The sequence below is a fragment of the Rhamphochromis sp. 'chilingali' genome (assembly GCF_963969265.1).
Source record: "Rhamphochromis sp. 'chilingali' genome assembly, chromosome: 17".
NCBI classification, from domain to species: Eukaryota; Metazoa; Chordata; class Actinopteri; order Cichliformes; family Cichlidae; genus Rhamphochromis; species Rhamphochromis sp. 'chilingali'.
The window spans coordinates 34,637,691-34,651,688 of record NC_137944.1 but is presented as its reverse complement, the minus strand read 5'-3'; the positions used below and the strand labels follow the sequence as shown (position 1 = coordinate 34,651,688).

Below are 13,998 nucleotides of genomic sequence, written 5' to 3'. Positions count from 1 at the left end.
GTGTGGGGGGAGCTAATCTAAGACGTTTTTTTGTCTGATGAGCCCATCAGTGCTGCTGGTCACTCATGTGTTGAGTAATTGAGAAACGCACACACACTGCAGGCTTTAATGAGAAAATAAGCATTCTTTTCTCCCTTCATGAATAAAAATGACTTCTTGGAGGTTTAAGAAGGAAGAAAGAAGCAAATCTAAATAATATAAGCAGCGGTAACAAACGCACGGCGTCTGTTTTTGAAGTGTTTTCGCTCTAAAAAATGAGATAGCCGAAAACAAAAGTGACACCTACTTTCACCGGATGATTGATGGCATAAAACAGAAACAAATTTGGCGACTTCTTTAAAAAGGCTGTTCAGTAAATTATGTCAAAATGACACACTCGCGCACACTCGGCCCTGCATATATTTCAGATAATGCGCTTCCTCGGAAAGAAGGACCTGCAGCGGTTTGGATAAGATCTCCGGATGAGAAGTTTGATGCAGGTTTGCTCCGCTACAGCTGCAGCCACTTTAACACCAACTCCACCCGCCGGGCCGAGCGTCCGCTCCGCATAATCAGATTCTATCAGTTTTAGCTGTAAACATTAACTCGTGGTGTTGCCACCACGAGTTAATGTAAAGCTACCAAGAACAACAACTTAAAGCCAGAGATCACTGGATGTTTCCAGATGTTCGTTCGGCCCAGATGTTGTTACCGACAGCAGCAGCAGGTGTTCCTGCCAGCGTGGACTCTGATAGGAAGATGAGTGAAAACACCATAAACACACATGTTTAAAAGCTCACCTGTTTGACTAATTAGGGGCGTGGCCAGTTTACTGTCAGGTGGATGTTTTGGGGGTGATTATATTATCAGCCTGTCAGTCAGCGCTCATCAGCAGGTTTAGATTTCTGTGATTATACAGTGGAACCCCAACTTACGAATACCCCATTTCACGAAAAATTAAAGTTACGAAGGCGCTGAACGGCAAGATTTCTGCCCGTGTTACGGCAAAATGCCCGAGTAACGAAATCCACTGGCTCCGATTGGCTGAGCCTACAATGCCCACAATGCTTTCTGAATCATGTGACAACCCTGTAATTGCGCTTCGCTGTTCCAATTGAAGGACGCTTTGTTGTTCTAGTTAGCAATTAGCCTATAGCCTATCGTTCAGCATCGCCTCACTGAAAAGGCGCGATGGGTGCTTCGACTTACGAAAGACCCTCGGGAACGAATTAATTTCGTAAGTTTCCACTGTATTAGCCTTAGCGGCTAACGCTGCTCTGTTGTTAATGTGGCTCCTAAAAGCTAACGCCTGAGAGGCCGAACACCAAAACTGAGGCTTCAAAACATAGATCCTAAAAACCAGTATGTGTGTCGTCCAGTGTTGGTCAAGTTACTTGAAAAAAGTAATCAGTAACTAATTACTGATTACCTCCCCCAAAAAGTAATCCCGTTACTTTACTGATTACTTATTTTCAAAAGTAATTAGTTACTTAGTTACTTTTTAAAAACACGATTTACAACCTGAAGAGGTGATAAAGCGATAGATCTTTCAGCCCAATTCTACTTTTTCTGCATAATCCATCATACAAAATGTAATCAAATGGAAAAGTCTCTTTTTAACTTGTTTTATTAGTTTTAATCTTTTAACTTTATGAATCAAGCAAAAATTTAATTATATGCAACATTCTCTGACTGGAAGAAATTAGTTTAACATTTAAACCTATTTTCTGCACATTCCACCACATAAAATAAAATATTTTGTGTGTTTACACTCAGTCTTTCAAATAGATGCAAGTAAAACACAGCAGAAAATAAATAAAGTCAAAGACTCAGCGGCCCTGTTGCTCTATTTTCACCTGTAAAGCAGGAGTTGGGTAGGCGGAGGTTTACCCTGGTGCAGGTGTGCTGCGGTCAGTGCAAGGATATGGCAGCTCTGTGAGTTTCCCATTACGTCGTAGCTACTCGGTGCTTGTTGGAAGTTTAGGGTTTTTTTCGCTGTAAAAAGAAGTTTTCTTCCCACGCACAGCGGACACTAATGTTTTTGTCACTTTTTATGGAATCAAACTCAAAGTAAGGTCAGTACTTCCACGCTTTAAACGCTGCACGCTCATACTCTCTCCTGCACTCGATATGTGATCCACTGTTGATCTGCACACAGCTGTTGTCACCAACGGCGCACTCGCTTACGTCACTGTCATGAGACATTCTCGCAAAAGATTCACGGTTTTAGTAACGCAGTAACGCAGCGTTCCTACGGGAAAGTAAAGGTAATCTAATTACCGTTTTTGCAATAGTAATCCCTTACTTTACTCGTTACTTGAAAAAAGTAATCGGATTACAGTAACGCGTTACAAATAACGCGTTACTGCCCATCTCTGGTGTCGTCTAATGCAGGAACACCCTGGGAACCCCTTTAGAGTTATTTTTAGGATATTGAGTCCCTCTGTGCCTGAAATAAGAGACAAGGTGAGAGGTCGGGTCTGTAGGGCAGTCACTGTTGACACAGGGCGTGTTTAACCCCAAACCTCTCAGTCACACTGGGAGGAAAACGGATAATAACGAAATAAATAACTTTGTTTGCACAGTGATCGTCATTTTCATCGAGCGCGACTGGTTGCTCAGATACAAGTTTCACATCTCCTGTGACTGCAGCACAAACGTAGCCGAGCGGGTTTATCTACATCTAAAATACACAACTTTTACTTTGTGCTGTGTTTAAGGAAAGAAAACTAGTTTTGACTCAGGACTCGACAAAACATGATCAGATTAAGCCTGAGATGATTTAATCTAATGAATTCATGGATCTAATGGAGGGAGTACAAGCAGAGAGCCGTCTGCAGCCCTTTAATATTTCCATACTGCAAGCCTTTAGTCTCACTGCACATTGATCTGTGTGTCCAGCAGGACGAAAATAAAGTTTCCTTATCAATAAACTGAAGTCATGCATGTTTGTGAGAGCAGCGTCACGGCGCTGCTAATGCCCGGGCTGGACGGAGCAGTGACCCGATGGCAACTTTCTGATCAGTCAATAGTTCACAGAAGCTCCGCTCCCAGAAAGCGTGTGAACATTTCACTTTGTAATAAACAGTTTCTTTTTTCCTCCGTCACGTGACCTCCCTCAGGAGCCGTTTCAGATGCTGTCGACAGAGCAGTGGGCGGGACCGAGCTGCAGGTCAACATTAAACCGATCGGCCCAGAGGCAGAGCTGCAGCTCCGGCTCAGAAACAAGGCGACACGTTTGTCAGCGATCGGCTCACGCTTCATCGTCATCGTCACGTGGAGGACGGGGCGCTGTTTATCAGTCACGTGACTCCCCGCCGGGCCGGACCCACGCCAGCTTTCTATACCGCCCATCCTGCTCCAGACACGAGTGAAGTCTGGTTTATTTTCATGTTACATTAATATTAATTACTTACAGGGCTCACAGCTGACAAGCTCGCCGTCTTTTCTCATCTGGAAAAATAAGTCATTTGCATTTCTCCTTCTTCTTTGGTTCTGTCACGTCTCTGCGGTCTGATTTTCTCCCTGCATACATTATTATATTTTTGGGCGAGCGTCATTAGCATGTACAGTAGACCTCAGAAGAACGAGCCCGCTCTGCTTTCTTGGTTTGACCCATTCCAGTTTTTCCATCGCTGATATTTTTGGAGCGAATCTGCTTTTTTGTGCCAGTTTTCAATATCTGAGAATTTGGCCTCGTCCTGCCAAAAACTTCAAACAATTACAAGTATTCAGTGTTTCCCCCAGTTATTCTTGGCAGTGTGGAAAAGCCTGTGAAGCTGCGTGCAGACCGCAGGAAGCTGCGCTGCTATTAATACTCTGTTCGTATACCCACTTCTCAGCACTAAAGACACATCAGTGTTTTTATATTGATTAGTAATCAGACGAGGAAGAGCCTGAGAACAGCCAGTCAGTCACTGCGCTGCCGATGAAGATGCAGGTTGGTGCTAGCACACGTTTCTCCAGGACTTCTTTACCCTCGACCGTCAGACCGGGCTCACTTTATACTGTTTCTGGGTTTTCTCTGACTTTTAAACACGTCTGTTTTTCATGTTTAAAAAACCAAAAACAAACTACTAAATGAGCCACCGGGAGCATCGCAGCAGACGCTGGTAAAAACAAGAGGAAATTTCTATTTTTCGGTGCATAAATGCTTCAGTCTTTACAGATAAACGACTGTTCAGTATTCAAAAATATGATCGTCTCCGGTAACTGCTCATTAGAGATGCACAAATCGTGACATTCTACAACAGAACAGATGTTTAAAATAAAAATTTGGTTGACGCTGTTCACAGTTTGGTTTCTTTTCTCATTTCTGACACAACAGATAAAAATAAATAAATAAAACACAAAACTGACTTGAACAAATGTCATCTAATCTGCGGGGCGATATTTGCAGATTCATTTGCGGTTTATTGCTGATGTCTGTATCTGCCAAAGATCGAGCCAATATTGTCCAACACACCAGTGAATCCTTAACATCCAGCTGTTCCTCATAACTATTACAGATGTCATCAGTAGGTAAGACTTGGTCGCAAGTTTTTAGATTTGCCAACACAGGCACTCGAATAACGCACCCTCCACCAAAGCCTGTGTGTAATTTCACAGTTTTAAATCAACATATTCAGATCAGCATCTAAACGGCACGTCTTCTTCCTCTGCTGAATCTTCATCGTTCCGCCGAGTGTCCGAAAATTCAGCTTGACGAACTCAGTTTTCTCTGAGTTCGTCAAGCTGAATTTTCTGCTAAAACAGACAAAAGAAGCTGTGCTGATCACATAGCTTTACCGAGGCAGGAGCAGAGGTGCAGGAATGAAAGAGGCAAATAAATAATCAATAGATATATTTTCAGCCCCGTCTGCACAACACAGGTGTCGGAGACAGCTTACATCTCTATGCAGCTTCAGCTCTGAGCTGCCGGTGCAGCTTTACACACTCGACGGGCCTTTTTAAAAGTTATCCTGTAAAATAAAACAGACCTTTTGCACGATGAGTTCATTAGACACATCAGACTTGGTCTGGGTGATATTAAATCAGTAATATCAGGGTTATCCTGGCTCAAACTGGGCCTTTGAGGGGACTATACACATAAGAACAATCAGTATGCGTTTGGTTATAGCGGTAATCAGCGACGAATGAATGAAAGGCGATGAAAGCCCGCTCGAAAAAGTCTGGTTAAAAGTATTTTTATTACAGTCCTGATGATTTTCCTTTGGGGGAAGACCAAAACCAAAGCCTCTGAATATCATCAGTGACTTTGAGCTGAATCATGCAGGATAACCTGCTTCCACTGCTCTGAATCACTGACCACATCTCACTAGTCTTCAGTCATTGAAGAATGCCGGCCGTTTACTCATTGACGAGCGCTGGCCGTCTCTCAGAGGTCGCGCGTTTCAGGCGGGATGAACAATGAGGACGTCACCGTGAAAACAGTGAAAGGAACATTTCCAGAAAAACACAAACGTCAGCGGCGCCGCTGTAAGAAGACCGCCAGAGAAAAACACTCACAAATCAACGTTTTCTTTCATTAGCACCAGAAAAAGACACTTCTCAGCCACTTTACAACATGGACGACTCCTCCTAAAAAAAACCTTTATGTAGTCGAGCGACCGGCTTCAACCCAACAAGGTCGTCGCCAGAATGGAAATAAAAGCACCAATTACACACAGCCCTCCACAGAGACAATACACCGGAGGTCAACTCTGTAACAAAGTTGACTCAAAGCATTGTGCCTAAAGGATGTTTTCATTTCTGTGACCAGTCCGCCTTGAGGTTTCCTGGATTCAGCGCAGGTGAAAGTAATTCAGCTCTCACCGGGTCTTTTAATATTTCTTCAATTGCCTTTCAAAAAAAGAAAAGGAAAAAAAACTGCCACTAATAAGCGCTACTCTGAGCAGACGGCGCCAAAAGCACCGACTGCAGCGAGAAGTGGATGTGACTGAGACCCGACGGACGGAGCGTGTTTGATCACATGTGGACAAAACACACACCAACTCAACAACAGCACACGGGTGAGAGTCTCGATACAAACACAACAGCGAGTCTGTTCCTGCCGGAGACGCTGAGACCGTGGCTCGTTTTAACGGAACGTAATTAAAATTGTTTTTCTAATTACATCAAAATGCACAAAATGATCAAAACCTTAAAGACATCCGGAAAATTCAAGCAAGAAGTCAAGCGAGCAGCGAGCTCTTTTTCCTCATTGACGTATACGAAATCCGACATCTTTCAGCAACCACAGGAGTCGCCCCCTGCTGGCTGTTTGAAAGTATGCAGGTTTAAGACTCTTTCACGCTGTAATGCAGTTTTTCACATGTTAAAACTTCCTGCCTGGCTACACACTGAAGACTAAATACTGTGGAAATACTGTAGATGTTATTTGAGAGCATGCTCACTGACGTCCCACCAATCCGATCCCAATGTGAGCACACACTTTGAACCCCAGCTGCTGCAGGTAGCTAGTTTGGATTTTGTGTAAAAGCAGTTATTAATTTTAAGTAGTCCACATTTTTCTAATTTTACCGGATCTAACATGTTAGTGTTGGTAGGAAATGCACCTCTGACCAGTTTCTCAGCTACCATTAAACACTAGAGCAGAAGAACAACACACTACCCGATGTTGGATTGGTAAAATGTAGGATAATACAGCGGGGGAGGGATCTTTGAGGAACAGCCAAACTCTTCCCAGCGGTCACGTCGTCTTTCAGATAAATTAGTAACCACTATTTCCCAAAATATTCTGCTCTGAGGCAAAAGTGGGGAGCCTGGTTTAAACCTTTGAATACTGAATACGGAACTGCAGGACAAAGGGGACAAAAATTCTTTGGTACCGAAAGCCTTCAGGGCCTCAATTCACCTGTGCATTGGTTCATTCGGAGAGCTCAAACGCCAAACTGCAGTGAAACCTTCAGCCATTGTCTCTGTCTGATTGGTGCCAAGTATTTAGATGACCAGTCATCACCGAGCAGGATTGAATGGAAGCAGGTAAACGGCCCATGTTGAGAGCAGAAGACAGAACACACTAACAGAAAGGACAGCTTCGCTTCTTTTTAGCTTTGCAAACATCTCTACATGTGACTGTTTCACAGAACAGGAAGTCTTAGCACAGACAGCCCAGAAAAAATGGCCACCGTCTCCAGACACTAAATAACCCGACTTTAGTCAGCGAATTTCCAGCTTTATGGGGCAGAGCTGGAAGCCCAAGCACAGCATGACATTTCCTTACATCCTCTGTACCTGTCAGCTGAATATACAGGTATGATCAAGCTGCACCGAGCAATTATCGACCAATGAATCAGCCTGGCTGCTTTGTCAGTTTAGCCCTAATAACTACACAAGCTTCGCCGTCTGCAGGTGATTTACAAGATCAGGAGACGTATAAAGATGTGTTTCCGGAGGGAAAGCAGGTGTAAAAATGGACTTAAGTTGTGAAAATGAGCACCCGCGAGTTCAAAGGTAGGAATTAATGTTTTACTAAAGTAGCAGGTCTGAGCTGAAAAATGACCGTATTTGGCTGAAAGCCTTTCCACAGCTGGAACAAACAGCAGTGGGACTTTTCACACACACAACTTTTAAAAATACATTTCATGGCGAGTAATGAAAGCCTTCACTGCAGCGCACGAATGTTTGCACAGCAGAAAAAAAAGCTGCAAAAAAAATATCACTTTTAATTTCTGTACGAGGGAAAAAAATTACCAAGACATAAAATCCTTGGGCGAGATTTCCGCTTTAGCACCAAGAAATGAGGAATAAAAGATTATTAAAGCAGCGAACAGTGAAAAGAAGGAGCTTCATCTCTGGTCTGGAGTTAAATCTGATCGAATGGGGATCCCGGTGCTCGCGCTCAAACTTCAACCTCTGAAAAGCCTCCAAGTCGACGTGGAACGTGGGTTTGATCCAACAGCAGCAGCAGCAGCAGCGCACATCCAATGCACCCGCTGTGTGTGTGTGTGTGTGTGTGTGTGTGTGTGTGTGTGTGTGTGTGTGTGTGTGTGTGTGTGTGTTTCCCTGTGAAGAGCTCCAGCAGTGAGGCAGGAGTGGACAGTAACACACACACACGCAGTGACTCACAGAAAATCACCCCCACTTCACTCACGCACAACCTGGCATGCTCGTACTCTTTCCCAAACACACACACACACACACACACCCTCTTACTATTTCATAAAGCACCCAAACTACAAATGTGTGTGCGCCACAAGAGCAAAAAAAGGAGTGACTGAATGTGTGTGTGTGCAAAGATGCAGCTGTCATGCATGCTTTCTGCATGTGTGTGTGTGCATGTGCGTGAAATAAATAGCAGTTTGACAGAGCGACAAAGAGTGCTGCATAGTGTGTGTGTGAGCTGTCACGACTGAATGCCACTGAGGGCAACACACACACACAGACACACACAGAAAGGGGTCCTTTTCTATCGCTACAAATAATGAAAACACACGAGTGGAGCAGCAATTTTCTGCAATAAAAAACCAATGATGTGAGCAGTGCAAACGGTGAAATAAAGCACACTATGGCTGCGTGTGTGTGTGTCTGTGTGTGTGTGTGTGTGGGGGGGACTGGGGTGACAGGTCAGGTGGCAACAGCAAATCACAGCTGCACTTCCCAGGAAGCGGCAAAATGTGTGTGTCAAAGAGAAAAAGCAGCGTGTCAGGGCAGGAAGAGGAAAAGCGAAAGTGTGTGTGCGCGTGTGTGTGTGAGAGACGCGAGAGTAGTAGTGAGGAAGGGAAAGCGCACCAAAGCTGCGTGCTGTGTGTGCGCCTGTGTGTGTGTTGGCGTTTGTGACAAATAAATAGCAGCCAGAGAGCAAGCGAGCGTGCTCTGATTCGGAGACTGGCAGCATGACTGACTGATCCCTGCATCCATATCATAGGATTAAAAAGCCTGACACGGCGCAGATACAATAGCGGCAAAATATGAGACAAAAAAAGTCGGTCAATGGAAAAGGAAATGTGATTATGAACCAGAACAGGCGAGAGGGAGATAATATTAAAAAAAAGAAAAGGAGAAAAAATCCTGACACACTTTCAGCGGGAGCGCACGGTGCAGCGGCGGGGAGGAGGTGGATTTTAAGGCTGTCACCGGGCAGTATAGAGGAAGGAGGAAGAGGAGGAGCCGCTGCCAAATACGAGCCTCTCCAATGATTTCCAAGAGCCAAGACACACTTCAGTCACACTGTCAGGGATGTGGTGGAGGGTGAAACCTGCCCAAATTCAGTTTACACACCTGTTCGCCTAAGCCTGACAGAAATCTTCCTCCTGTACGTCCTTCAGACTGCAGGGAGTCACATGAGGACAGCAGGGAAAGCTGCAAAACAAACACAACTACGCCTTTTTAGAGATATTTCTCAACTGAAGGGGGGCCATGGGGCGGGGGGAAGGGGGTCACAGGTCAAAATGGCTTTTTGATTTCCAACCACGTCACCGCGTTAGGTCTGAAGCGGCATGCGAGCCGGCTGCATCCAATTATTCATGATTTTATGTAACAGGGCTTGGGGTAGGAAATTAGGTCGGGGAACATCGTGAACACAGGCTGGGCGAACTTGGAGAAGTTTGACTACAAGAAGAAGGAACAGCTGCCACGTCCACGGGCGTACGCGGGACTTTTTTCGAATGGGGGGCACAAAGGAAATAAAAATATTTCACACTCATGTTCAGTCCTGAGCCATGATACAGACATTTATTTTAAAGGAAGAAAACTAGTGTGCAAAGAAGCAAAACCAGTATGAAAAGCCTTAAATTACACTGCAAAATATACTCCCAGTACCTACATACAGACCACTCACTGTGCTGAACGACATGCATCATAATATTATATCATAATGGTGTGCAGACTTTAATGTTGCAGCTGGATATGATTTTCTGTACCTATATGCTGCTGGGGGTGTTATTCAAAATATTATAGCACCAAATATGAGTAGATTTATATTTTAAAATCTGCAGCAGCCCTCTGAAGCTTTAAAACAAAGCCTAGAGCACAAAGTGCAACACAAGCATCCAAAATATAGCTGTTTGGTTTTATATAAAACCCACCAACAAACATCTTTCTTTAAAAAAAATACTTTTAAACAGTATTTTTTAAGTGTGGTTTAATTTTCCCAAGCTTACAATTAATTTTTAATAATCAAACATCCCAATTTTCTGTTAACTAAGGTTAAAAGGGGAACTCTGTGCCTTGATTGCAAGTGCAGTAAATCCTGCAAAGGCTCATTCTGAGATTTTTTTTAAGGAGAAATCGTTAAATAAATTGAAAGTTTATTAAATGTGCACTCAAGTAAAGTATCTGAGTAAATGCACTAAGTTACATTAGACCGCAGGACCTGTGGGGGCGAGGCACTGATATTTGAGGGGGGCTGGTGCCACCCCACGCCCCTCATGTGGATACCCTCCTGGCCGTGTCACATACGGGGCATGCAGGCAGTCCCGGTGAGTAAACGGGCGCTAATAAAGCCGGTTTCCCCGCACGGTCGGGCGGCAGCAGTGACCCAGTCTGTCAGCAAACACACGGCGCTGGATGTAAATACACCGAGCGCGTATTTGCAAAATTATGCAAAAAACGCACACATTTCTGCTTAACCGGAGTAAAAGCAGTTCAATATCAACGCGGATCCTTATAAATGCAGTTTAAAAACACAATTGTGCAAAAAGAACAAACACTGACGGCGTTTCCCGTGGAAAAGCCGAGCGCTGTGGATTCTGGCAGCCTGAAACCAGTAGAAAACCAGTCTGCCATTAACTGGCACGAAGTCAGCGTCTGTCCACCAAACAGGCAACCCGTCCTCGGAACCGGCCCGGCCCAAAAGCCCCTCTTAAACTACTTCAGCCTCACATTTGAACACGTTTAAAGCACCGAGCGGAAAACTGTTTAATACCAAAGTAAACGGCAGTTCGCTTCAACATGCGACCGCCAAACAGTTCGCTCATCGGCGGTGAAAACAGCCCGAAAAGACGATCTAACGGTAAAGACAGTTCGGTGAAAGGCAAGTATAAAGCGGAAAAGCTGGGAAAGTGTCGGTAAAGCAGCGGGAAGCGGCTCTCCACAAACAGGCAGCGTATTTCTGTGCACCCCGCTGACGGAGGCTTCACCTCAGATGACCCAACCAGCCAGACTGGCTGTCTGCTAGCTAGCCCCGTTTGAACCTAACCTACAGCGGGCAACAACAACACTTGAGCCGACTCTTTAACCGCACTGTCATCGGCTCCGCGGAGACCGAGGCGCCGACAAAAAGCGGATTTATCCTCCACTCGGGTCCGCGGAGCAGCGCTGTAACTCCGAGGGGAAGACGGGAGAGAGGAGGGGGAGGCAGCCAAAACAAATGCGTTTCCCGACATGAAAGCACAACATCCAGAGACGGGCAGCCACGTTTCCCGCTGCTGTGTGCGGGGAACGGCTAAAGCTAAAGCTCTTAGCTCCGCCGGGTCGCCCGTCATTAGCAGGGGCTAACTGGCTAACGGCTAGCCCCAATGGCTAATCAATTTATTATGTGCACTTTCACCGGGGGTGGAGGGGGGACGGCAAAAGTTGGCTACTAGAAGAAAAAAAAACAACGCGAACCGGGTGACATTCACTTGTCTCACAACTATCCTCAAATACACCCGGAGAGCAGTCACCCCGCAACTAAAGTTACCTGACAGCCAGGTGTCTAAGTATTTCCATCCCAGCCGGGCTGCCGAGGAGATCCGCGGGGTGAGAGCGCCGTGGTTCCCACTCCGAGAGGCTGTGATGGAGGGGGACGGTCGCTAGCAGCAGCCGCAACAGCAGCAGCCTGGGCAGAGAGAGGGAGCCAGGCGGCTAGTCTGCCTGCAACCAAGCCGCTTTAATAACTTCACTTTTGCGGTCACTTTGGTCAAAATTTATCCCCGCGAGTAAAAAAACGAGAAGTTTCCCTCGTGTCCTACCTGTGTGGAGTCTGTGGCTGCACGGTGCGACAGGCTGGAAGTTGATTATTCCCAGAGATCCAGAGTGGAGCGGTGCGGGGCGCATATAGCTAGCGCTGGGTACAGTAAAGATTGTAGCATAGCTAACCTAAAGACAACAGTAGAGAGGAGAAAAAAAAGCCTGCTCGTTGCTCATAGGGGGGATCGACGACAAAAACCACATGATCTTTTACGTCAGCATATATTTGCATAGGATGCCAAATTTATGTTCGGTGTCCAGGTGACGTGAAAATGTACAGAAAAGTTGGACCGCGACGCTGCCGGACTCTGGCACGGCGGAGAGGCGCGACCACGCGGCGGCCATGCACCCCCCGAGCGTGCCCCCCTCCTGCAGCGGCTCAGCCTCAGCACCCCGGCAGCAGGCAGGCACCACCTATACATCCACACACACGCTCTCTCACACACACTCACACACCTGTGGTCCTCTGCACCGACTTTATTCTCATTTTAATCCACTTTCCTGCACTCTTACCCTCACGCCCGCTCACACACACCATCACCGGACTCGTTCCCGTCTCGTGTGTGACATGTTCGTGATTGTGACACCGTGCAGCTCTGATCTCTGTGAATTCTCCTAAACTCGGAGAAAATGTTGCAAAAGTTCCCTTTCATGAACCCACGACATGTAAATAAAAATGTAAAATCTGAAATAAAAGCGATGTGAGCGGGAACAAAACCCACGGCGCTCGGGTGTTTCTGTGACACCTGTTTGATCCTGGAGCTGACCCGCTCACAGCACCGTGCTCACGTGCGGCTGGAGCATCAGCACCCACCTGTTCAACCTGGGCTCATTTAAAAGGAGTTTCGGTGGGATCAGGAGGGCGAGAGTGCGTGGGAGTGGAAGGAAAAGTTTATCCACGATCACCACACTGCACCGAGCTCGTGCATTTTGATAATGGGCTTGTCGTACCTGATCAGATGCAATAAACGTGCAGACGAACCTTCGCGCTTGTGCGAAAACGTGACGGACAGCGACACCAACAGGCGGGTTTAGGAAGCACACCCTGCCTGCTCCCACCGGTGGTTATGTGTAGGTGAGTTATGCGATCGGTTTATGAGGACTTGGGCGATTTAGTGACCTTTGACCTCTGTGATAATATGTCCAACGTCACCAATCAAACATCCCGAGTGTAAGTTTATGATCGGCTCTGATTCCTGGCTCCTTATCAGTGCTGATAAAACCATTTTAATGCCAAATCTCAGTCTGTTCACTTAAAACAGAAAGAAAGAGCGTGGCCGCTTTTCAGGCTAAAAGAACAAATTATTAATGCGTTCTTATACATAAGGTCAAAGGTCAAGTATAAAAAAGCAGCTGCAGGAGAAACTGAATTCTAACGTCTTTGATGTTCATTTATTTTGTTTATTTAATTTTCAATTTTCATCATTTTCTTGAATTACTCGACCTTTTAATATACAGTATGTTTCTTGTTAATTAGCATTTTTAACAGTTTTATTGTTTTTTTATAATTTAAAAATTATTACACCTTACTTTGCATTTCTCATGAATTGTGCTCATTTAAATGATCAGCCTCTCAGGCCTCTGCAGAGATGACTTTCTATGTTTTATTCAACCCATCCATGCAATTTTATTTTTTTATTTTTCTGGCTATATCTTAATATTAAACATTCATCATATATCAGATCCTCTATTCCTTGTGAATTTCTGTGATTTTATTATATTTTACTTCCATTGTTTAAATATATTTTGGCTTTTTTTGCCTTTATTAGACCACGATAGGGGAGAAAATTCAGGAAAACTGGGAGAAAGACACTAATTAAATGGCCTCAGCGCAGAGTTGAACCCATGACGCTGCTTTATGGCAGATGGACACCTGCACTACCCAGAGAACTGAAACATTTATTAGCTCACATTTTTATCTGTGTTTTAATATCATGAATTAATACAAATTTTGTGTCTTAGTATCAGCTCGTGCCTGTGAATACTGTGGGCACTGATGAATAAATAAAGTTTGATTGATGCGCTGCCCTGCAAAAGGTGGACTCTCTCTTACAGCATGTTTTTTGTTTCAGCTGTATTTCAGTTTATTTCGTTTTTATCACAGCCACCGTCTTAGTAAATATAGAT

At 45.1% G+C, this 13,998-nt stretch overlaps 1 protein-coding gene across 2 annotated transcripts in view; it reads right to left on the bottom strand.

The window, feature by feature from the left end:
- LOC308385108 (zinc fingers and homeoboxes protein 2-like) overlaps nucleotides 1-12,238 on the bottom strand; it is a 135,028-nt gene extending 122,790 nt beyond the window's left edge. Inside the window, exon 1 of one of the 2 annotated variants that reach the window (XM_080863877.1) lies at nucleotides 11,874-12,238. The gene's annotated coding sequence lies outside the window, so the exon portion shown is untranslated. Of the gene's footprint in view, nucleotides 1-11,602; nucleotides 11,838-11,873 lie in introns of those variants that run through there. The other variant, XM_080863878.1, reaches the window with a different exon arrangement.
- Between the last annotated feature and the right edge of the window lie 1,760 nt (nucleotides 12,239-13,998).